Source organism: Gigantopelta aegis, chromosome 6 (genome assembly GCF_016097555.1).
Source record: "Gigantopelta aegis isolate Gae_Host chromosome 6, Gae_host_genome, whole genome shotgun sequence".
Classification (NCBI taxonomy): Eukaryota; Metazoa; Mollusca; class Gastropoda; order Neomphalida; family Peltospiridae; genus Gigantopelta; species Gigantopelta aegis.
In genome coordinates this window covers 10,704,200-10,727,412 of record NC_054704.1, presented here as the reverse complement: position 1 = coordinate 10,727,412, position 23,213 = coordinate 10,704,200, and the positions used below count along the sequence as shown (strand labels likewise).

The 23,213-nt window shown below is 39.0% G+C and overlaps 1 protein-coding gene and 1 long non-coding RNA gene across 2 annotated transcripts in view; one reads left to right on the top strand and one right to left on the bottom strand.

The window, feature by feature from the left end:
• The window catches only part of LOC121374892 (sodium- and chloride-dependent glycine transporter 2-like), an 82,046-nt gene that overhangs the window by 19,670 nt on the left and 39,163 nt on the right, over positions 1–23,213 (top strand). The window lies entirely within an intron of this gene.
• On the bottom strand, positions 14,071–15,183 carry LOC121374893. Its single transcript, XR_005958259.1, has 3 exons — positions 14,766–15,183; positions 14,335–14,676; positions 14,071–14,265 (listed from the first exon to the last, which is right to left on the bottom strand). It is a non-coding gene; the product is annotated as an uncharacterized LOC121374893 (long non-coding RNA).

Genomic DNA, 23,213 nt, shown 5'->3' with positions numbered 1-23,213 from the left:
GTGAACCTTTTTGAGTTCAGCTAGGCGTTAGCGCGAAGCCATTTCATACTAAAGTGTGTCAAGTGGTTTCTGCGTTTCATACTAGCATGAAACTCAAAAAATTTCACGTTCAGTTCTTATAATTCCAAACACATAAACCATAGTCATTAAATGTAAAGCTCTTTCAAATAAAAAGGGAACTATTAGTTTTTCCAACTATTTACTATTTTAATTAACACGAAAAGTCATACTCAACATTAGCGGAATCCCTATGGTGGTTCGGCTTTTTCCGTCAAATAGCCGAATGAGAGAATGACAATGTTACAATCATTAATACAATTTCATATTTTTTTTTTTTTTTATTTTTTTTTGCATTAATTGTCAAATACCAACTAGAAACATTTGAATTCACTATAAAAAATATAACGTAAGTAATTTCAATAACTTTAACCTGTAATAAAAATGTCTGAAGCGACCTATTTTGTATGGTATAATTTATATGTGAAGCGGTTGGTGTTGGAATATTAACTACATTTTTTTATTACTGTCCAGATTTACCAATTACGACGTTGAAAATTACAGTTATCAAATTTGTGTTGAGATATTTTGACATGGAGAAAGTGATTTTCAATGTTTCCGGAAATGGATGAAAACAGGCATGTCGCGAGTTTCTGTGTTTACTGGCCTTGTAATTGTGGAACTGGCGACAACACAGGATGGTTTAGGCGTGTGTGTGACTTCAAGTGGTGCGAAACAAGTATTCGTGATTGTCACAGGGATCCTATAATACCCGTAACTGAATAAAACACGATTATCCAAATATCTCTCCTAACTGTATATCTATTAGATCTCTCTGTAACGGGCAGTTATACCCGCGTGGCTCGTCTCTAGGTATGATCAGAGATACGATCTTATATAAAGTATGTATAATATAGCACGTTTAGTTCACTAGAAAACACAACAAAAACACAATACACTTTAGAATCTGTATTAACCTACGCTGACAAATGTACTGCCGCAGTAGTTAATTAACAACAACAAATAATAACAACCCAGAACTGATCACTTTTTACACAGTTTACACAATATTCTAATCACTTCACCGTGACACAACACCCACACGTGTGATAATTGAGAAACGCTTCCAGGGGAACTTAATTAATAAAGGAATTACAATTCTATTCCTAACTGGTTAATTTTTAATTAACCCTTAACTACTCATTCAGTAACTTTGTAATACAGACTTAATACTGGTACCTATCACAATAAAGACAATAATCTACCGTTTACCTAGGTCCTCTAGGATGACTGGTTAAGCTTTAATAATTTTTAGAACAATGAATCCTACAGTTTACTTCGTAAGATTACCGAAAACACTGTCTAAATAATATTGGTATAATACAGTATTAAAATATTTAAAGTCACATCAATCACATCAAGGTTATACAACAGAGCAGAAATAAAATATTTACCAGTCCGGACGGACAACGTTCCCTGGGAGCCTTCCTATGTTTCTCCCTCATATCTCTAAAACCCTAGCTATTTATTATAAAGATCCGAATATCGCCTGGGGGTACATCGCGGTACCGAATACCTACAAGTGATATTTCCACAGCGACCAAGACGGCAATTTTCTCTTAGATGACCAGACTGGTCGTCGCCTAATTCGCAAGCAATACCCCGATCGTACCGAACTAGCGGAGGTATTACGTAACTACTGGCCACATGGCCTCCGCATCTGGTCTGGGTGTGTATTAGGCACAGCTCGACCACCGTCGCGCAGAGGTATAACGTAACAAAGTGCCCATCTGGGCTTAAGTGCATATTGGGACTGCACACGGCCCTCTAAAACAATTAATATCGCCACAGGCGAAAAGAAATAAGAGCATGTTCCGTCACAGTGAGATTTAACGTGTTTAAATTAAAATCTCCAAAAAATTGTATAGGAACATCTGACATGTTACGATGTCTAACGCTGACACTTGGAATTTTGACAGCAAACGATTACTGTTTGATGTCTAAAAATAGAATCTCAAGGAAATACCTCGGGGATTCCTTTGTTGACATAATTCATAAAATAGTTCCGGCTATAAGCCAAAAATAGCGCTAAACTGAGATTCATGGTGCTATGAATGTCAGTTTTTATCATCACGTGATACGAATTTGACCAATCCAAGGGTTTTTAACAAAAGCATTTTTAGAGATTGGAATTATAAAACAATGGTACTGGATGAAAATAAAATTGCAAGTTTACTTTGCCCAGATAAAACAGCAAGCATTATTCCAATGGCAGAACTGTCTTCATTATGTGTTCTATCACTTTGAACTTTGACCTAGCAAAATGTTATTTGGTATACTACCTTAATTTCAACTTTTGGTATAACATGAACTGAATAAAGCTGGATTTCCAGTGCTAATGGCGTTATGTATTTGATACTATGCTATGAAATAAATCATCTATTATTAAGAACTCCAAATTCAGAACCAAAGTTAGTCCAAGAGTTTTATTTATTACAATAACAGCAAATGTGGAGGCAGTATAGTAAATGTTACACCGGTGTTTCAACGTAAGGCTTTAAAAAAATTCAGTAACCCTACCCTAACTAGAAAAAGGGCCTATTTTTCTTTCCGGTGAAGGCCTTGTTTAATATATAGGGGAAAAGAGTACATAGATAGTATTGGGAGAGGTCTTGATATAGGCATTTTGTCTGTTGACCAATCCCCAATCAGTATTATAATTGGGAATAAATATTGTTTAAACCAGATAGCATTTTATCTGGATTGTAGGGGTTAATGTAAAGGCGACCTACCTAAAAAACACAAAAAAAACATCATTCGGTATGTTCCTGGAAAGTATGTTTCTAAAGCCCTGGCATTCACATTATTCGGAAATAATATGTTTACATTTACCTAGTACGCAGCTATTGCGGTTTATTACGCTCACGTCGTATTGTCAAACACGTTAATAATATGTTTACATTTACCTAGTACGCACCTATTGCGGTTTATTACGCTCACGTCGTATTGTCAAATACGTTAATAATATGTTTACATTTACCTAGTACGCACCTATTGCGGTTCATGACGCTCACGTCGTATTGTCAAATACGTTACTTCTCTACATGTGTGTACTTCATAAATAATTAATGTCGACGTCTTCGCGGTCAGAGTGCCCGGCGTCGAAGTTACGTGCTCGTGACATAACAAATGTTTCGTCTAAGTTGCTGTGCAAGCTGGTGCGTTCAAAACGCTGAACTTTACGAACTCCCTAAATGTTTCAGCTATATTGACAGGCAGACAAGCAGTCGTGTACTTACAACTGTCAGCGTTCACATGGAATGATTGATAATTACAGACATAGTGTAACACAGTGGAAACTGACTTGTCTTATTTTGGCGGCTTATTCCTTCAACCATATTTATAGCCCGTCCCATCATTCTATAAAACAAAAAATTGTAAATAATTTCAGTTTGGTTTGACGTAAGAAGAAAAGTAACAGTGTTTTGGAAATAACAAAACAATACTATTTTAAGTGCAATTTGAAAATCAATCAGCTCAGAAATAAATAACTTGTAGTAAATTTCACAGTATGAAAAAAAGGCGTTCCCTGTTGGACGGACTATAGACGCTTTATTTGGGAGCAGTCATTTCGCTACTCACTTAGAAATCAATTTAGGGCGGAACGTAGCCCAATGGCAAAACGCTCGGCTGATCCCTTTAGGATCGATTTCCATCGGTTCGCCTATTAGGCTATTTTTAGTTCCAGCCAATGCACCACGCCTGGTATATCAAAGGCCGTAGTATGTGCTATTCTGTCTGTGGGAAAGTGCATATAAAAGATACCTTGCAACTAATGTCACAAATATAGAGGGTTGTCCCTTTGTTTGTAGTATCTAAACCTGCTTTTCACCTCCCAGCATTGCGTACATAAAAATTATATATATTAGGAAGTTAAGTCCAGGTTGAGCTACTACAAAAAGTTGCAGTTTGACATACATGTATTGGTGTAAGTGTGTATCGTTAATAAAGCAATGTTACACATAGCACACTGACTGTAAAGTGATAATGTTGTTGCGTCACTTGTCACCCCGTGACGACAAATCGTGCAGGCATTGCTACACGATCTGTCAAACAAGCGAGGCCGACAAATCGTAACGATTGTACTTTTTTTCAGTAAAATATGAATGTCCACTGAACACCTTATTTACTGCTATATGACTGTCCCATTAATAATAAATGTTAAATTATAAAAGTATGTGAATACGGATAAGCCACATCTAACTGATTGAGTACATTACTCATCTTGTGTAGAAAACGATGGTTTCCCACGTATTAACCTCTAGTAGAAAACCCTCAGAACATGAGGAGTTGGAGGATGACGACGATGGTGATAATGATAACCACGATGACGATGCAATGTATTTTTATGCTTACATCTAAAGTTGTTTTCTGTGTGTTTCTCTTAACAGACAGATATCGTTGTATTAATGTGAGGGAGAACCCAGTTTCGCCATCGAGAGAGAGAGAGAGAGAGAGAGAGAGAGAGAGAGAGAGAGAGAGAGAGAGAGAGAGAGAGAGAGAGAGAGAGAGAGGAGGGAGGTTGAGGGAGGGAGAGAGACGGAGAGAGGGAGGGCAGCTATTTCTTCATAGAAAGGAGAGCAAAAAAGAACGAGAGAGATACAACAATGTGTAGTTAACCTAAATACAATTCCATGGATGGGAACAAATGAAATATTTGACTCCGTCTCGAGTTATGACCAGATCGTTGACGAAAATGATGGCGTGTGTTATTCCATACAGTGGCGGACTAGACAGCTGTGATGACATGCACTCATGGATAAAAATAGTAATGCTGATGAGTACTGCTACCACAGCTGTCAAGTCCGTTATTGTGTGGAATAACATCCGCCATCATTGTGGTCAACGATGCATTGTATTTTGTAAATATAGCCTCCGAATGTCTACCATAAAACTCTCTGAATGCCCTCGGGAGGCCTTGAACATCATAACCCAGATGGAACAACTTCTGTTTCATTTAACCTGCGCGTTTTGATGGTAATTTGTTGAGAGAGAGAGAGAGAGAGAGAGAGAGAGAGAGAGAGAGAGAGAGAGAGAGAGAGAGAGAGAGAGAGAGAGAGAGAGAGAGAGAGCGAGAGAGCTAATTCTTCGAGTGTTTTGTTGACAGATTGGAAACTGTCGTCTGCTATGACATTTTGTGTTTGGGTAGTAGGTGTAACTTGCACTACAAGTTCAGCCCCAGCACTGAAGCTCGTGACACACGATATGACAATGTGTATTCAACCTAATTACAATTCCATGGACGGGAACAAATTATATATTTGTCTTCGTCTGGAATTATGAATGTGATCCTACTTTTGTAAATTTGATTTGTATTCTTTTACGGTCCTGGGACTTTCTAAAATATCTGATATACCTCTGGCATAAAACCGTTAACTGTAAATAGGATTAGGCGTGTGCAATATTCATTGTTTATCTGTATAATATATCTACAGCCCTTTCATTTATGTCCTAGATATGTCTTTATTAGGGACCGTACCGAAAGACTAGTGGCGCCCCAACTCGCCGCTAGTCGGTCGATTAGTTTTTTGGTCTAAAAATAGGCTTGTCTTTTAGGTCCTTTTACGATGTGTTCCCGGAATTAAACGAAGAACTCTTCAATTATAGAAGGTAGGGAAGTGATTAAATTGTTTGTGCTCGATTCCAAAAACCGGTTTCAGATTTGTTTTCACATCGTATTCCAGGCCAAAACCGAAAGTTGAAGAATATCACGCCATTTTCTGCAGGAAAATATTTTATTTTGTAAGTTTCCATGATTTAAGAACAACAAATTATCAAAGCACAACAACTTAATACATCACTAAAGCCATATATGACACTAGTTTACTGTTGTAAACTTTTATATAACTTATAGACCCCATAAAAACATTGCTAGGTGTACTGAGATTTTCGTTTAAAACACTTTCCCTGCTATTTATTCTACAGGTACTGTTAACACTGTAGAAAATTAATAATTTTATGCATATGTTGATGGGGAACCTTCAAGCGTTGTTTGAATATTTAGAAGTGTATGAAAATTATGATAATGGCCAAATCAATGCAACAGAGGTATTTGACTTTTTTTATCACATTTTTCCACAAATACTCAATGACACTGAGAAACTTGTTATTGATGAACTGCAAGCCATAAATATATATAGATTTAATGATGTTTTTAATGGTTACTGATGTATTCTAACCCAAAATAAGGCACCAAGTTAAATAATTTGCACTGTGCCAATTTTTGGGGGTCAAAGTAATATTTTTGAATTTTTTTTTTTACATTATCATTATCTGGGATGTGTTTCATCACTACAGCTATAAATATATGTGATTGTTACAAAATTCTGAAAGTGTCTACGGTCCCTATCTTTACCGCTTGGCTGTAAACTGGGTCTCTATAAAACATTTCATCAAAGGCTAGAGATCTTCACAACGCTTAACACTTTTGATCGGTATATAGACGGAACTCTAAAGGGGTATAATGCCAGTGACCCATATAGAACATACAATTGTTTCTCAGTCACAGAATCAGTTATTTTAATGTACGTTTTCAGAAGAGGATACCAAAACATGGTACGCTTTGTACGCTTGTCAAAATGGTGATAATTGGGAATGCAGGCGTGTGTGCAGGGGAGAGGGATTTTGGAGTTGAACACCCCCACCCCCCTCTACATACATTCACACACACCGCTCAAGCAAATGTTCTTTTTTCCAATATATTTTTCAGGGGAGCTTGATTCGAAACACACTGCACCCCCCCCCCCCACCCCCCACCCCCCACCCCAAACTTCGCTCGCCACAGTTTTGACCCCACCTGTGTTACAATTCCTGCACATGTGCCTAGAATGGCCTCTTGTTTCATTTTATTTCAAATTATTTTCGTGCTTATATCCAATTAAGGTTCATGCACGCTATCCTGGGCACACATATCAGCTATCTGTGCTGTCTGTCCAGGAGAGTGGGTTAGTAGTTAGTGGTTAGTGAGAGGGAAGAGGGTGTGGTGGTCTTACACATATGGATATGTTTTAATCATAAGCGTACTTGCTGAGCTCAGTATTTCTTATTCGGACATAATAATGTTCTTGTGGAAATCAGAAACGTCCTGTGCAATCATAAGCGTACTTGCTGAGCTCAGTATTTCTTATTCGGACATAATAATGTTCTTGTGGAAATCAGAAACGTCCTGTGCAATCATAAGCGTACTTGCTGAGCTCAGTATTTCTTATTCGGACATAATAATGTTCTTGTGGAAATCAGAAACGTCCTGTGCAATCATAAGCGTACTTGCTGAGCTCAGTATTTCTTATTCGGACATAATAATGTTCTTGTGGAAATCAGAAACGTCCTGTGCAATCATAAGCGTACTTGCTGAGCTCAGTATTTCTTATTCGGACATAATACGGTTCTTGTGGAAATCAGAAACGTCCTGTGCAATCATAAGCGTACTTGCTGAGCTCAGTATTTCTTATTCGGACATAATACGGTTCTTGTGGAAATTAGAAACGTCCTGTGCAATCATAAGCGTACTTGCTGAGCTCAGTATTTCTTATTCGGACATAATACGGTTCTTGTGGAAATCAGAAACGTCCTGTGCAATCATAAGCGTACGAAACAATTGCCTCTTTAGTGTTGTAACAAACCGTCAAATTCGAGCAAACGTTATACAGATATTCGGGGAAAATGTGCTAACCTGACTTTTTAACCATGTATTTCTATCATCTACTCTCAAAATTAGTTGTAATCCAGGTAAAAATGCGTAGTGATTCCTTTGCATCCCTATATAGCTGTTTGGTAGTAATGCTAATATGAATAAATATTGGTGTGCAAATATGGGAATTTTCGTTTAATTCGGGTAAAAGCCAGTCTGCTCCCCTACAAAAATGGGAACCCGTACGCGTATGTGTGCATGTCTCTTGGCATTAATCTACCACTATCATACTCGATATGGGATAGATCACCGTCGGTGGGCCCATTGGGCTATTTTTCGTCCCAGCCAGTGTACCACGAATGGTATATCAAAGGTCGTGGTATGTGCTATCCTGTCTGTATGATGGTGCATATAAAAGATAATGGAAAAAAAGTAGAGGTCTTCCTCTCTGTGACTATATATCCAAATTAGGAAATGTTTGACATCCAATAGCCGATGATTACTAAATTAATGTACCTTAGCGGTGTCGTTAAACAAACACACTTTAACTTTAACCGTTATGATACTTTCAACCATCTGACAAAGTATTGTTTTTAAAGTATTTTGTTGTTGTTGTGTTTGTTCTTGTTTTAGCTATTGGCACCAACACTTGTCTTCATATGTAAGGTATAATAAACTGATTTATGATGGTCGTTTGCTTTCTTCAAAACATTCGCACGGGAGACCACAAGGCAGTAGACCAGTCTGGCACAGTTTAGTTTCTAATTTATGCTGTTGTAGTTGTTTTTCTTCTTGTTCCAGCTATTGTTCTAGTTACTTTGAAGGAAGCGTTTCGGTGAAAGGTTTTCTGGGGTGAAATAGAAATAACCTGCCTCGATGGTATTGTGGTTAAGTCATCATACTTAGGGCTGGTAGGTATTGAGTTCGAATCCCAGCTTTGGTTTCCAGGCAGAGCGATATCAGCGGCTAAATATGGAGGCGTAAGGCCACTTTCCCAACTTGTCTCTAACTAACCACTAATAACCAACCACTAAACCACCCGTCCTAAACAGACAGCTCATATAGCTGAAGTATGTGTTCAGGACAGCGTGCTTGAACATTAATTGGATATAGGTGCAAAAATAAGTTAAGATGAAACTAAGAGTATACTGTATTAATGTTCCCTAACTGGTCACATGAGTTTTTGTTGTTTGTTTATACTTATCTTCGTGCTTATATCCAATTAAGGTTCAAGCACGCTGTCCTGGTACACACATCCAGCTGTCTGTCCGGGACAGAGGATTAGTGGTTAATGAGAGAGGAGTCGGTGTAGTGGCCTTACACCTACCCATTGATATGAGTCGTTAAACTCTCGCCGGGTGGGTGCAGGTACCGGGATGCGAACCCAGTACCTACCAGCTTTATGTCCGATTGCTTAACCACTACACCACGGAGGCCGGTCACATGATTAGATAGCGTGGTACCGGCCTCGGTGGCGCAGTGGTTAAGCCACGGATTACACGCTGGTAGGTACAGGGTTCGCAGCCCGGTACCGGCTCCAACCAAGAGCGAGTTCTTAAGGGTTCAATGGGTTGGTGTAAGATCACTACACCCTCTTCTCTCTCTATTTCTCTTTCTCTCTCTCTCTCTCTCTCTCTCTCTCTCTCTCTCTCTCTCTCTCTCTCTCTCACTAACCACTAACCAAATAACTAACCCACTCTCCTAAACAGACAACCTAGATAGCTGAGATGTGTGCCCAGGACAGCGTACTTGAACCTTAATTGGGTTATAAGCACGAAAATAAGTTGAAATGAAATGAATGATAGCGTGGCTAATTCATATCTGGTTGGAAGACTGGTTCACTTCTTAAATTAGACCGCGCTGTGTACGACAAGCCCAGTGAACGACAAGCCCAGTGAACGACAAGCCCAGTGAACGACAAGCCCAGTGTACGACAAGCCCAGTGAACGACAAGCCCAGTGACATGACAAGCCCAGTGACATGACATTCCCCAGACTGATCCCAGCTCGTACCTTTCCATCGCCTGCTGGGCTGACCTTGTGCCTCTGTGTGGACACGGTTCGCTGGCTTGGGACAACATGTAGAGCAATTGTTCCACATAAATCAGGTGTGCTTATGGTCGTGGAATGTCCGCGACACACAAAGACGAATTATTATTTTGCTTAATCCCGCTTTTAATGAGTTCTCGGGCGTTTGTTTTCTTATAAGTTTTTCTCTTTGTAAAGAGTTGTGGTTCACACGGCGGCAAAGAAAAGTAGCCCAAGTAACTTAAATCAGTATGTTTTTGCTACAGTGAATAAATTAAATGGAGATATCCAACTCTAATGGACATTTTGAGATTTGGTTTTACGTGTATGTAATTATAATATTAATGTGACCACCTAAACCATTACAATGTCAGACTGGTATTTCTGCTCAAAGCAATATTCAAATGTGCTTGACAAGGTCGACACAGAATTCTATTGCCCATGCTGGAAATCCATCATGAAAAAAAGAAGAAAGGGGTAACAGACAATGAAAGAAAAACCACAAAAAATAAAATAAAATATCAAGCAAGAAAACTATGAAGTATGAAAAAATGTCTTTAGTAAAAATGATAAAAGCGAAGTACGATACGTTTAATGGCGTTTTGATTTAGCTCAGTGGTCGTTATATATTATTGTCAGTTTGTCATTGCACAGGTGCAACTCTCGTGTATAGTGCTCCACAAAAAATAGGTTGAAATAGCTGACGTCACTTAGGGCGTGTTTATGTGTTTTCGAGTACTGAGACACTCGGTGAATCGTCCAGGCTCTATTCATCAGAACATGTCACTTAAAAATCACTTCTCCATAACAATCGTATCTCCATAAAGGCCGTCGGGTGTGTGTAGTGTTGTATTTGTTGACGTTATTCGTGTGAATATATTAAACTCTTTCACATAATTACGTTTTGGTGCAGTATTAATTTCCAGCGTAGTCACAAACTGCCCATCCGACAGCTGAGAGGTTGAAGGGTCGATTCTACTGGGTGCATTCCTTTCAAGAAATGCGAATTGAAAACTAAAACGCTACTGAAAAAAAGGAATATAAATCTTACAATGAGGTTGAGTAAGAAAAGGTTATTCTCTCCCTCCCTCCTCTCCCAACACATGGCTCATGACTGGTACATCAAAAACCGCGATATGTACTGTTCTACCTAGGCTCTGGTAAAGTGCTTATAAAATATATCTCACCTGGCAGTGCACACTTAACGATACAGTGGCGGATCCAGAAAATGCAGTTGGGGGGGGGGGGGGGCAATGACTTGAGGCGAATGCCAAAGGAACTTTGGGGGAGGTTTGGAGGGGGATTGTAAAAAAAATAAAAAAATAAATTATAATAAAATTATAATTGTCGTAAAATGTAGGAGTGGGGCGGGCTCCTGCCCCCTCTAGATCTGCCTCTGCGATATGTTACTCTCTCTCCCTCTCCCTCTCTCTCTCTCTCTCTCTCTCTCTTTTTTTTATTCTGCTCTCAAAATAGTTCTTCCAGTTATATAGCTATAATGGTTGTATTGTTTAATAACAGGTAATCTATATCTTATAAATGTTTGTGATTTATATGTTGTAAGTGTTTGTAATCTATATGCAATCTATATATCGTTTTACAATTCACCATGCCCATAACATAATTAATTCACATTTCGCAAGGTAACCTCGGTTAAAAGCTCAAGTTTCCTACGTGTGAGGCCAACCATGAATACAAATGGACAAAACGACCAACTCAAATTCTCAATATACTTGACCACCCTGTAGGTGTTCTATATGTATTTGACAACGCGGAGGTAACAAGGGTGGGTTTACGACAGGTTATAAAGGAATCCGATAGTGAACCAATTGTGTCAGATACAAATGATCTTTGTAAACTATTACGATATGTCTGTTCTTGCTGATCGTAAAACTGATCTAAAGTTTGTTTTGTGTAACGAGACAACTAGAGCAAGTTCTTTATTAATCATAGGCTACTGGATGACAAACACTTGGTAATTCTGACATATTGTCTTAGAGAGGTAACCCGCTAAATTTAGATATATGAGAGAGTCGTATCCCAATAGTAAGGCGCTTGTCTGATGTGGGTTTCCTCTCTCATCTGTGTGTCCTTAATCATATGCCCGATGCCATATAACCGTAAATAGAAATACATAAATATTGGCACGGTATTATTTTTGAGGGGAAATTTGTCCAGATGAATTCTGACCGGAAACATTGTGGGGTTTTCTAGAGGGATTCGACCGGAGAGATTTTGACCTACCCTCGGTGAATATACCGCGTGTTTACCCGATGTCAAACCCTTGAGTGTGTTGTTCACACATTAGGCTAAGATGTCAAACACGTAGGATTTACTGGGTACATGCAATTCACAGTAAAGCATAATATACGTTAACACTTTTGTTTTTAAAGATTGGGGGGGGGGGGGGGGGGTTGGGTTGTTGTTTTTTTTTTTGGGGGGGGGGGTTGGTATGTGAATAAACAAGAAAGAAAGATATTGTGTATTGCAACAGAAACAAAGATAGCCAACTGTCAGATCTAAAGTACTAAGCAGCTAGCATCACATTAACTGCCATTGCTGGTATATTGATGGTATGTGCTGTCATGTTTGTAGGGAAGTGTAAATAGAAGGGTACGGTTCAGTATTTATTGGATATTAAACAACCTTCCCTTTCGTATCATGTTTATGTCCCTCGTGAACTAATTTTAAGTTGTCACGAGCTTTAGCGAGTGACAATGAAAATTATTTCACGAGGAACAAAAACATGAAACGAAATAGCAGCGAGTTTACTATCATATTTATTACCCATAATCGATCTTAATTTATATCACTGAACCCGTTTGGTTGACGTAGTGTTACGTCCCACTTGGCGTTCTAGTGGGACGTATCACTTTGATATGTACCAAGATATGTGTAATAAATAGTTTTAAGAGCTTATATCCAGTAAAAGTTCAAATATAGTGTAAAAATATAGAAGGATGTAGCCTACGCAGCGGTATTATTATCTTTATGCGTAAAAAGACAGCAACCTTTGGCTGTAATTTCAACAAAATCTCATTATGCAATGTCAAAAAACCTGTTTGTCTTTTCTTTCTTTCTTTCCCAGTCAAACTGTTCTTACCTTTACATTTGTCAGACATTGTTGCGTGTTAATATTACAGCATCAAACAGCTGCGCAAACACCGTTCCTCAAAATGCCTATAGCCTAGCTACCTCTTTTGTATGTTTTGAGACCAATGTCTAATTGTTATAGTAAGTCGCCAAACTTCAAGTCCCAATCTCGAGTGTTGTTTTAACATATAAGTGCTGGCAACAGACTGACCACTTTGGACAGGACTCGGTGGTGTAGTCGTTAAACAATCGCGTGTTTGGTAGGTACTGGGTTCGCAATGCCGGTACCGGGTGACACCCTGAGCACGTTTTATCGACTTAATGTAAAACCATTACACCGACTTCTGTCTCATTAACTACTAATCGATTAACCTGGACACACAGCCTGGATAGCTGAGGTGTGTGCTCAGGACGGCGTGCTTGAACCTTAATTGGACATAAGCACAGCAATCAAGTTAGGAGATGAATAAAAAAAGCAATTACCACTCTTGTTTTCTTCTTGTGACGCACCATGGTTAAATACTTGCACTTTATCGGGTGTAACCTTGTTTTCTTCTTGTGACGCACCATGGTTAAATACTTGCACTTTATCGGGTGTAACCTTGTTTTCTTCTTGTGACGCACCATGGTTAAATACTTGCACTTTATCGGGTGTAACCTTGTTTTCTTCTTGTGACGCACCATGGTTAAATACTTGCACTTTATCGGGTGTAACCTTGTTTTCTTCTTGTGACGCACCATGGTTAAATACTTGCACTTTATCGGGTGTAACCTTGTTTTCTTCTTGTGACGCACCATGGTTAAATACTTGCACTTTATCGGGTGTAACCTTGTTTTCTTCTTGTGACGCACCATGGTTAAATACTTGCACTTTATCGGGTGTAACCTTGTTTTCTTCTTGTGACGCACCATGGTTAAATACTTGCACTTTATCGGGTGTAACCTTGTTTTCTTCTTGTGACGCACCATGGTTAAATACTTGCACTTTATCGGGTGTAACCTTGTTTTCTTCTTGTGACGCACCATGGTTAAATACTTGCACTTTATCGGGTGTAACCTTGTTTTCTTCTTGTGACGCACCATGGTTAAATACTTGCACTTTATCGGGTGTAACCTTGTTTTCTTCTTGTGACGCACCATGGTTAAATACTTGCACTTTATCGGGTGTAACCTTGTTTTCTTCTTGTGACGCACCATGGTTAAATACTTGCACTTTATCGGGTGTAACCTTGTTTTCTTCTTGTGTGACGCACCATGGTTAAATACTTGCACTTTATCGGGTGTAACCTTGTTTTCTTCTTGTGACGCACCATGGTTAAATACTTGCACTTTATCGGGTGTAACCTTGTTTTCTTCTTGTGACGCACCATGGTTAAATACTTGCACTTTATCGGGTGTAACCTTGTTTTCTTCTTGTGACGCACCATGGTTAAATACTTGCACTTTATCGGGTGTAACCTTGTTTTCTTCTTGTGACGCACCATGGTTAAACTTGCACTTGCACTGGTTACTTGCATCGGGTGTAACCTTGTTTTCTTCTTGTGACGCACCATGGTTAAATACTTGCACTTTATCGGGTGTAACCTTGTTTTCTTCTTGTGACGCACCATGGTTAAATACTTGCACTTTATCGGGTGTAACCTTGTTTTCTTCTTGTGACGCACCATGGTTAAATACTTGCACTTTATCGGGTGTAACCTTGTTTTCTTCTTGTGACGCACCATGGTTAAATACTTGCACTTTATCGGGTGTAACCTTGTTTTCTTCTTGTGACGCACCATGGTTAAATACTTGCACTTTATCGGGTGTAACCTTGTTTTCTTCTTGTGACGCACCATGGTTAAATACTTGCACTTTATCGGGTGTAACCTTGTTTTCTTCTTGTGACGCACCATGGTTAAATACTTGCATGGTGTAAACGCACCATGGTTAAATACTTGCACTTTATCGGGTGTAACCTTGTTTTCTTCTTGTGACGCACCATGGTTAAATACTTGCACTTTATCGGGTGTAACCTTGTTTTCTTCTTGTGACGCACCATGGTTAAATACTTGCACTTTATCGGGTGTAACCTTGTTTTCTTCTTGTGACGCACCATGGTTAAATACTTGCACTTTATCGGGTGTAACCTTGGTCACTTGGGATACCCTCATATCGACGCCCTGAACGAGATGGACTGGCTGATATAAATATTATAGAAAATGGTTGCGAGACGTGGTAGTTGACGACATCGGCTGACAGTGGAAACACATCGTCATCGCATTGGTATCTAACAACATTGCACGCGACTGGTATATCAAAGGCAGTGATATGTGCTGTCCTGTATTTGTAAAAGTGGATATATAAGACATTTTGTTGCTAATGGAATAATGTACCGGATTTCCTTTAAGACAATGTGTCAAAATTACTAAATGTTTGACATCCAATAGCTGATGATTAATAAATCAATATGCTCTAGTGGTATTGTTAAACAATACATACTTTTAACCTTTTAGCCTGTAAACCGGTGGTGAGGCAAGATTGAGGTTTTAATAAGTTTTTGGGGTTTTTTAATTCGAAGTGTCAAGCTAACTTGCGGCCAACATGAACGCTCTTAACACCCTACCGACCGTCCTCCCTCCTGGTTTGTTGTGCTAGTTCAACATGAACGCTCTTAACACCCTACCGACCGTCCTCCCTCCTGGTTTGTTGTGCTAGTTCAACATGACCTACGTACACTGTGAACGATCGGATAGAACGAAGATCGTATACAATAACTCATCAATGTAAGTGTAAACCCCGAGAGATCATAATCCATCGTTTAACATGCAGTGTGATGAACATGTGGCTTGTGTTCGACATACTTTGAAGTATATATACGATACGCTCAGTACAAACATACATTTGCATATATTTAGTTTGAGGTTCGCATCTCTTTGTGTCGGGGAATTTCATTGTAATATTATCGGTTGTCATTAGCCTTAGGTCCGAGCATAATTATAGGATCGCGGGGTGGGGGGCGGTATATATAGATGTCGATGTTTTTACTTTGAATCGCATTGCCCGCACCAGATGGTAAAAGCATTTGTAAAATCGCACTTTGGTGCACAGTCCGTTAGCGCCAAAAGTTTAAATAAAGTTTGCTACAGGCTTCCGTCTTTCGCCGGGTGACACGTAGCCCAGTGGTAAAGCGCCCGCTCGATGCGCGGTCGGTCTGGGATCGACCCCTGTCGGTGGACCCATTGGGCTATTTCTCCTTCCAGCCATTACTATCCTGTCTGTGGGATGGTGCATATAAAAGATCCCTTGCTGCTAATCGAAAAAGAGTAGCCCATGAAGTGGCGACAGCGGGTTTCCTCTCTCAATATCTGTGTGGCCCGTAACCATATGTCCGACGCCATATAACCGTAAATAAAATGTGTTGAATGCGTCGTTAAATAAACATTTCCTTCCTTCCTTCCGTCTTTCTCCATTATCAACACAAAGAGGACAGCGAATAAGAACACGTTCTTCAGATTCTGCATTATTAAGACAATTAAAACAGCTTCTTTTGTGAATCTTCAAATGTTCTTATCTGCCCGTTTCTAATCTCACAGGCGCTGTACTACTACGAAATATGGATAACGCACGCTGATACGAATTAAGCAAATTAACAAAGTAACATAAAATTCAGTTTTAAACATGTTTTTTAAATTTATAGGTACGAACTTATTCCGTCCACTTCTTCTATTAGACGTATCACTTTTTAACATATTTGTCTATTTAATTTCAAAACAAACTAACGTTTCTCTTTCCGTTTTTATTGTCGAGATTGGATTGTTAAAGAGACTGATTGTATTATTAAAACCCAGGACCCCGCTTTACAAGGCGATCTTAACGCTACCTAAAGTGCATATGTAAGATGATCTTAGCTAGTCCGACGACATATTATGTCAAACAAGATGTATTGGACAGTGACTCTCCTGGTATTGAGCAGTAGAATCACAGCGAATGTAATACTCGTGTCCTGATTATTTAGCTAGTGTGTCCGCCAAACTATTGCTGCCGATCAGAATAAGGGTAGAATGAGGGTAGAATGTATAGGTGGTAGGTGAGGGGTGTATTCCGGTCGTCTGCCTGGAGACATGGAGTAGTGGGGCGGGAGATAACGCAATACAGATCTGTCAGGGCTCCGTTCCACGAAGCGTTCGTAGCCTTAAGATTACTTTAAGCGCATAGCTACCCTATGCACTTAAATTGATCTTAGGGATAAGATTTCTTCGTGGAACGAGGCCCAGGTGTTCTAAACAAAGGTGGCGGGGACAAGTATGCAATGCAGAACAATAACATTTTGCACAAAGTGCGCTTGTATTGTGTATTGATGGTGTAGTTTTCAGTTTGATATTTATCTTACGTTTAAACTGGCGTGTAATACAAACGAGACGTCAGGTTTTTTTATACTAATGAAGTTAAAGTTTATTTTGTTTAACGACACCACTAGAGCACATTGACTACTTAATTATCGGTTATGGGATGTCAAACATTTGGTAATTCTGACACGTAGTCATTAGAGGAAACCCGGCGAGTACTCAAACGACGGAGACCAATCCCGCCTCTGTTATAGCAATGAAGGAAGGAAATGGTTTATTTAACGACGCACTAAACACATTTTATTTACGGTTATATGAAGTCAGACACATGGTTAAGGACCACACAGATATTAAGAGAGGAAACCCGCTGTCGCCACTTCATGGGCTACTCTTTTCGATTAGCAGCAAATAGCCCAATAGGTCCACCGACGGGGATCGATCCTAAATCGACCACGTATTAAGCGAGCGCTTTACCGCTGTGCTATTTCCCTCCCCCGCTATAGCAATGGAGACCTATTCAACATCTACTGTACACACTACCAACGACGATTGACTAGCCCACCATTTCCTTTCCTTAGAGCCCAGTCCTCTGTTTCAGGATCAAAACACACTTCTTTATTTCTTTACAGAGCCCACAGTCCTCTGTTTCAGGATCAAAACACACTTCTTTATTTCTTTAAATATTACTTCGGCCTCCAACATGTTGAGATTTTCTTGTAATCACTTCTACAGATGGAATTGTCTGCACGAACGCTGTCGACTTTATCGGAGAGACAGTCCCAAATTGAAGAGTCCATAGGGTTGCAATCGAAGGACATAAAAAGGAAATTTCGAATCGTTAGGGGTATAAATAACGCTTTAAAGGGACATTCCTGAGTCTGCTGCAATGTTTAAGATGTTATTGACTAACAGAGACTTTTTAACGATTGTAATTACATATGAAACACATTTTTCTGCATAAAATATTAGTGGCTGTATATTAAACGTCTTTTTGATCGTTGTAATATTTGTATTAGGTTACATTTCATTTTATTTAGTTTCCTAAACTTTTTTTTTTTTCGTACGTACGAAATTATTTGAAGAAAAATTCCAGTTCGGGCTTCTTACAAATATAAGACGACCAGAAACACATTGAATATACAGAGACTAATATTCTAAACAAGAAAATATAGCTAATTTTAAAGTTTAATCGTAGAAATATTTTATTAGTCGGAAACATCTAACAATGCAGCAAACTCAGGAATGCCCCTTTAAGGAATAATGAATGAATGAATGAATGAATGTTTAACGACACCCCAGCACGAAAAATACATCGGCTATTGGGTGTCAAACTATGGTAATGCAAATAAATAAAGTGATGATCAAAATCAATATAAAAATTCAAGACAAACAAAAACAGTGTAAAGAACTGTGCAAAAACACAAATATCACAGAATTTTACGGATACTGAATTTTACTCAAAACTTCAATTTTGTGCTGTATTGGCCATTCTCAAAGAGAATGTTACACCCCTGCACCACGGTGAGGTTACAGCACACGCAGGGGCTTTAAGGAATAAAGACTAGCGCGATAAAGAAAATAATTTGGACTGGGTGAAAAGAATCAACTATTGTTGGTACTACGTGTCGTAGATGGTGTGTATTTTCTCACAGATATGTATAGCATTTCTTACTTTACGTGCTGCATCGCGCACCATTTCAAAATTAAATCGTATATCAAAATTAAAATTTCACAATCAATACACGATATAATTAACTGCTTTTGCACAAAATATCCATATTCTGCTTTGTATATCATTACCGCTATTCAATTTAAAAAACTGTGATGTTTATTTTTAATCACGCTATATATTCAATTCAATTTATTGCCCAATACCAAATAATGTGGTAAAAGGCATACAAAAACTTAAGAATAAGGGTTAAAATGTTGAGAAAAACAACAAACAAAATAAGTCCACTTATTGTTTATAATCAAACAAAAATCTCGTATAGATGTCTACTTTAAATAACTTCTTTAATAAGAAAGACGAAAAACAACAGACAAGACAAACACATAATTAAGCAATCACGCAAACACACGCACTCTTTCACCTGTATGATATTGGGTTTTTTGCTGTGTTTAACAAATAAACACTAGTAAATAATATTAACATTATGGGAATAAACGCACCTCTATTGCCTGCTACGTATTTAACTTTCTTACAAAACAAGAATGACTAGCTCTGTACGTAGCCAGCGTCAGGTCGGATAATAAACAGGGCGCTCTTTTTAAAGGCAACCACCACCTTTTGTTGTCAGTTACGTTATTTTAACGACCAGTCCCAGGGATTATTCTGTTTGTTAGGTAAAGCAAAATAGCTGCATTCTTTCTGACCTTCATTACAACAGCAAAACAAAATTACATCAAGTACGTAAATACCCTGATGTCATCGACCAGGTACGCCTTTAAAACTGTATCATAATAGGTAGAGCGATATTAAAATGCGTTGTGCCGAGGTTAAGCAACACCTACGTCAGTGATTTTTGTTGGCTGGTTGTTGGCTGGTTGTTGTTGTTGTGTGTGGCATATCTTCTGAGAGGGAGCGGGACGTAGCCCAGTGGGAAAGCGCTCGCTTGATGCGCGGTCGGTCTAGGTTCGATCCCCGTCCGTGGGCCCATTGGGTTATTTATAGTTCCAGCCAGTGCATCATGACTGGTATATCAAAGGCCGTTTTATGTGCTATCCTGTCGGTAAGATGATGCATATAAAGGATCCCTTGCTACTAATAGAAACATGTAGCGGGTTTCCTCTCTAAGACTCTATAGATGTCAAAATTACCAAATGGTAGACATTTAACAATCGATGCTTAATATGTCACTTTTTAATGAGATTGATCTTACATTCCATGCCAATTTCTAATGAGATTGATCTTGGATTCTAAGCCACTTTCTACTGAGATTGATCTTACATTCCATGCCGATTTCTACTGAGATTGATCTTGGATTCCAAGCCACTTTCTATTGATCTTATATCTCAGGACAATTTTTAAATTTCAATTAACTCTATTTTTCTCACAATTGTATCGAAGCATGGTTAGTTTCACATGAGATGACCATAAACAACATAACGCTGCAATAAAAACACATTAGACTCAGTTAAGTAGTCTTAGGTAGTTTATTAGATGACTGTGACTCACGAAACTTTAAACAAAACAGTTTTTATGTTTTGTTTGGCATTAATAAGCAGTGGTTGGTGTCACAAAATTAGTCTTAAACTCCAAACATTTTTCATCGCTGAGTAGATACAAAATACAAAGTCTCTATTATGGGATTTGAACTTACGGCACCGACTGGCAAGAGAACGGTCGAGGACTATAACCTTAATCAGAGATAACGGGAAGCGACTTTTACTACCCCAGTTGTTGTTGTTCGGTTTTTTGTTTAATGACACCACTTGAGCACATTGATTTTTTAATCATCGGCTATTGGATGTCAAACATTTGGTAATTTTGACATAGTCTTAGCGAGGAAACCCGCTACATTTTTTCATTAATAGCAAGGGATCTTTTATGTGTACCATCCGACAGACGTGATAGCACATAATATGATATGAGGTCAGCTACAAAGACGCTGAATTAAACACACAGTAAATAGTTCCCACTTATAACAATAAAATAACATAAAGTCAGCTACCGTCTATTTCATGTCATAGATACATCGATGATGTTAATTTCACAAACAACAATTGCAGCAAGCTTGAAGCCGCTATACAGATTAATGACGTCAGAATAACTGTTGGATCAAAAGTTGAGTGCACCTTGAACTTTAACCCACTGAGATACCATTTGATGTACTTCTACCTTTAGAGAGGTTTGTGAATTAGGTCCCTGCTGGCTATTTTACTCAACATCGTAAGTTTACGTCTGCTACTAGCAGTTATACCGGTCGTGCGATTACGCGTGTTTGGCGTCTTATTTCACTAAACATCGTAAGTTAACGTCTGCTACTAGCAGTTATACCGGTCGTGCGATTACGCGTGTTTGGCGTCTTATTTCACTAAACATCGTTAGTTTACGTCTGCTACTAGCAGTTATACCGGTCGTGCGATTACGCGTGTTTGGCGTCTTATTTCACTAAACATCGTTAGTTTACGTCTGCTACTAGCAGTTATACCGGTCGTGCGATTACGCGTGTTTGGCGTCTTATTTCACTAAACATCGTTAGTTTACGTCTGCTACTAGCAGTTATACCGGTCGTGCGATTACGCGTGTTTGGCGTCTTATTTCACTAAACATCGTTAGTTTACGTTTGCTACTAGCAGTTATACCGGTCGTGCGATTACGCGTGTTTGGCGTCTTATTTCACTAAACATCGTTAGTTTACGTCTGCTACTAGCAGTTATACCGGTCGTGCGATTACGCGTGTTTGGCGTCTTATTTCACTAAACATCGTTAGTTTACGTCTGCTACTAGCAGTTATACCGGTCGTGCGATTACGCGTGTTTGGCGTCTTATTTCACTAAACATCGTTAGTTTACGTCTGCTACTAGCAGTTATACCGGTCGTGCGATTACGCGTGTTTGGCGTCTTATTTCACTAAACATCGTTAGTTTACGTCTGCTACTAGCAGTTATACCGGTCGTGCGATTACGCGTGTTTGGCGTCTTATTTCACTAAACATCGTTAGTTTACGTCTGCTACTAGCAGTTATACCGGTCGTGCGATTACGCGTGTTTGGCGTCTTATTTCACGCAGAAAGATGGATCATTTTAAAGACAAAACAAAATATAAAATATATATATTTCTAACTATATTTGTTGTACTATAATAGTAATATGAATTGTGGTTTAGTCGTAGATTTACGTTTACGTGCAAAACTAGGCTTACGATGTTTTGAAAAATTGGACCCTGGTCCCCAACCGCTCGGACACCGGGACATCAAAGTCATATACCACGAAAACAGTTCTTTACTCTGAACATAAACTGTATTCAAAATCGTATATCCGCACAAAACCGGCAAAGAGATGTTTTGACAGTCTTGATTCCGGTATCTTGCTGCAAATGTGTAAGAATGACCCATGAGGCGACAGAGGGTTTCGTCTCCAGCTGTGATTTGTTAACCTTTGCTCATTGTATGTTGCCAGGGTCAGTGTGTTTCAACCGTAACCGTATGCAGGCAAGCATATGAATGTTTCACGATTTTCGTATACTTACCTCTGTTCGGAGGGTTCTTAGGTGGGCTGTTTTGTTCGCTTTGCTTTTTATTTATTTATTTGTTTCTTTCTTCTTTTTTTGTTGGGGTTTTGGGTTTTTTTTTGGTCATTTCTTTTATGTTTGTCTTTTACAACAACAAAAATGAACCATAATATGGGGTTCACTGTCGATAATGACTTGCTAACTTACACGGTTCGCGGAGTTTGCTTGTACTATTAACAGCTTTGTAGTGGGGGCCTCCGGTAAAAAAAAAAAAAAAAAGGTAGAAGAAAGAATTTAGGGAGGCGGCGTCTTTAAACTTTTATGACGTACATAAGGGTATTGAACCCAGACTGAAACTTTTCCATAAACATGTTTTGTTGGGCCGTTCTCGAATTGCATGACTCATAAATGAGGACACCGATCTGCAATAGGTGCAAATAGCGACGGTACAAACACGATATTCCCAACCGGCCTCGGTGGTGTCGTAGTTAAGTCATCGAACATAAGTCTGGTAGGTACAGGGTTCGCAGCCCGGTACCAGCTCCCACCCAGAGTGAGTTTTAACGACTCAATGGGTAGGTGTACGGCCACTACATCCTCTTCTCCCTCACTAACCATTAACAACTAACCCACTGTCCTGGACAGACAGCTCAGATAGCTGAGGTATGCCGAGAACAGCGTGCCTAAACCTTAATTGGATATAAGCACGGAAATAAGTTGAAATAAATGAAACGATATTCCTATTCCTTGTAGTCGAGTTGGAAGAGAACAGACCGGGCCAAGTAATTTTACGTTTAAATACATTTATCCGACGAAGCTGATATATGTTTAAAGGGACATGCCTGAGTTTTCGGCATTGTAAGATGTTTCTGATTAATACAATATTTCTACGATAAGCTTAACAT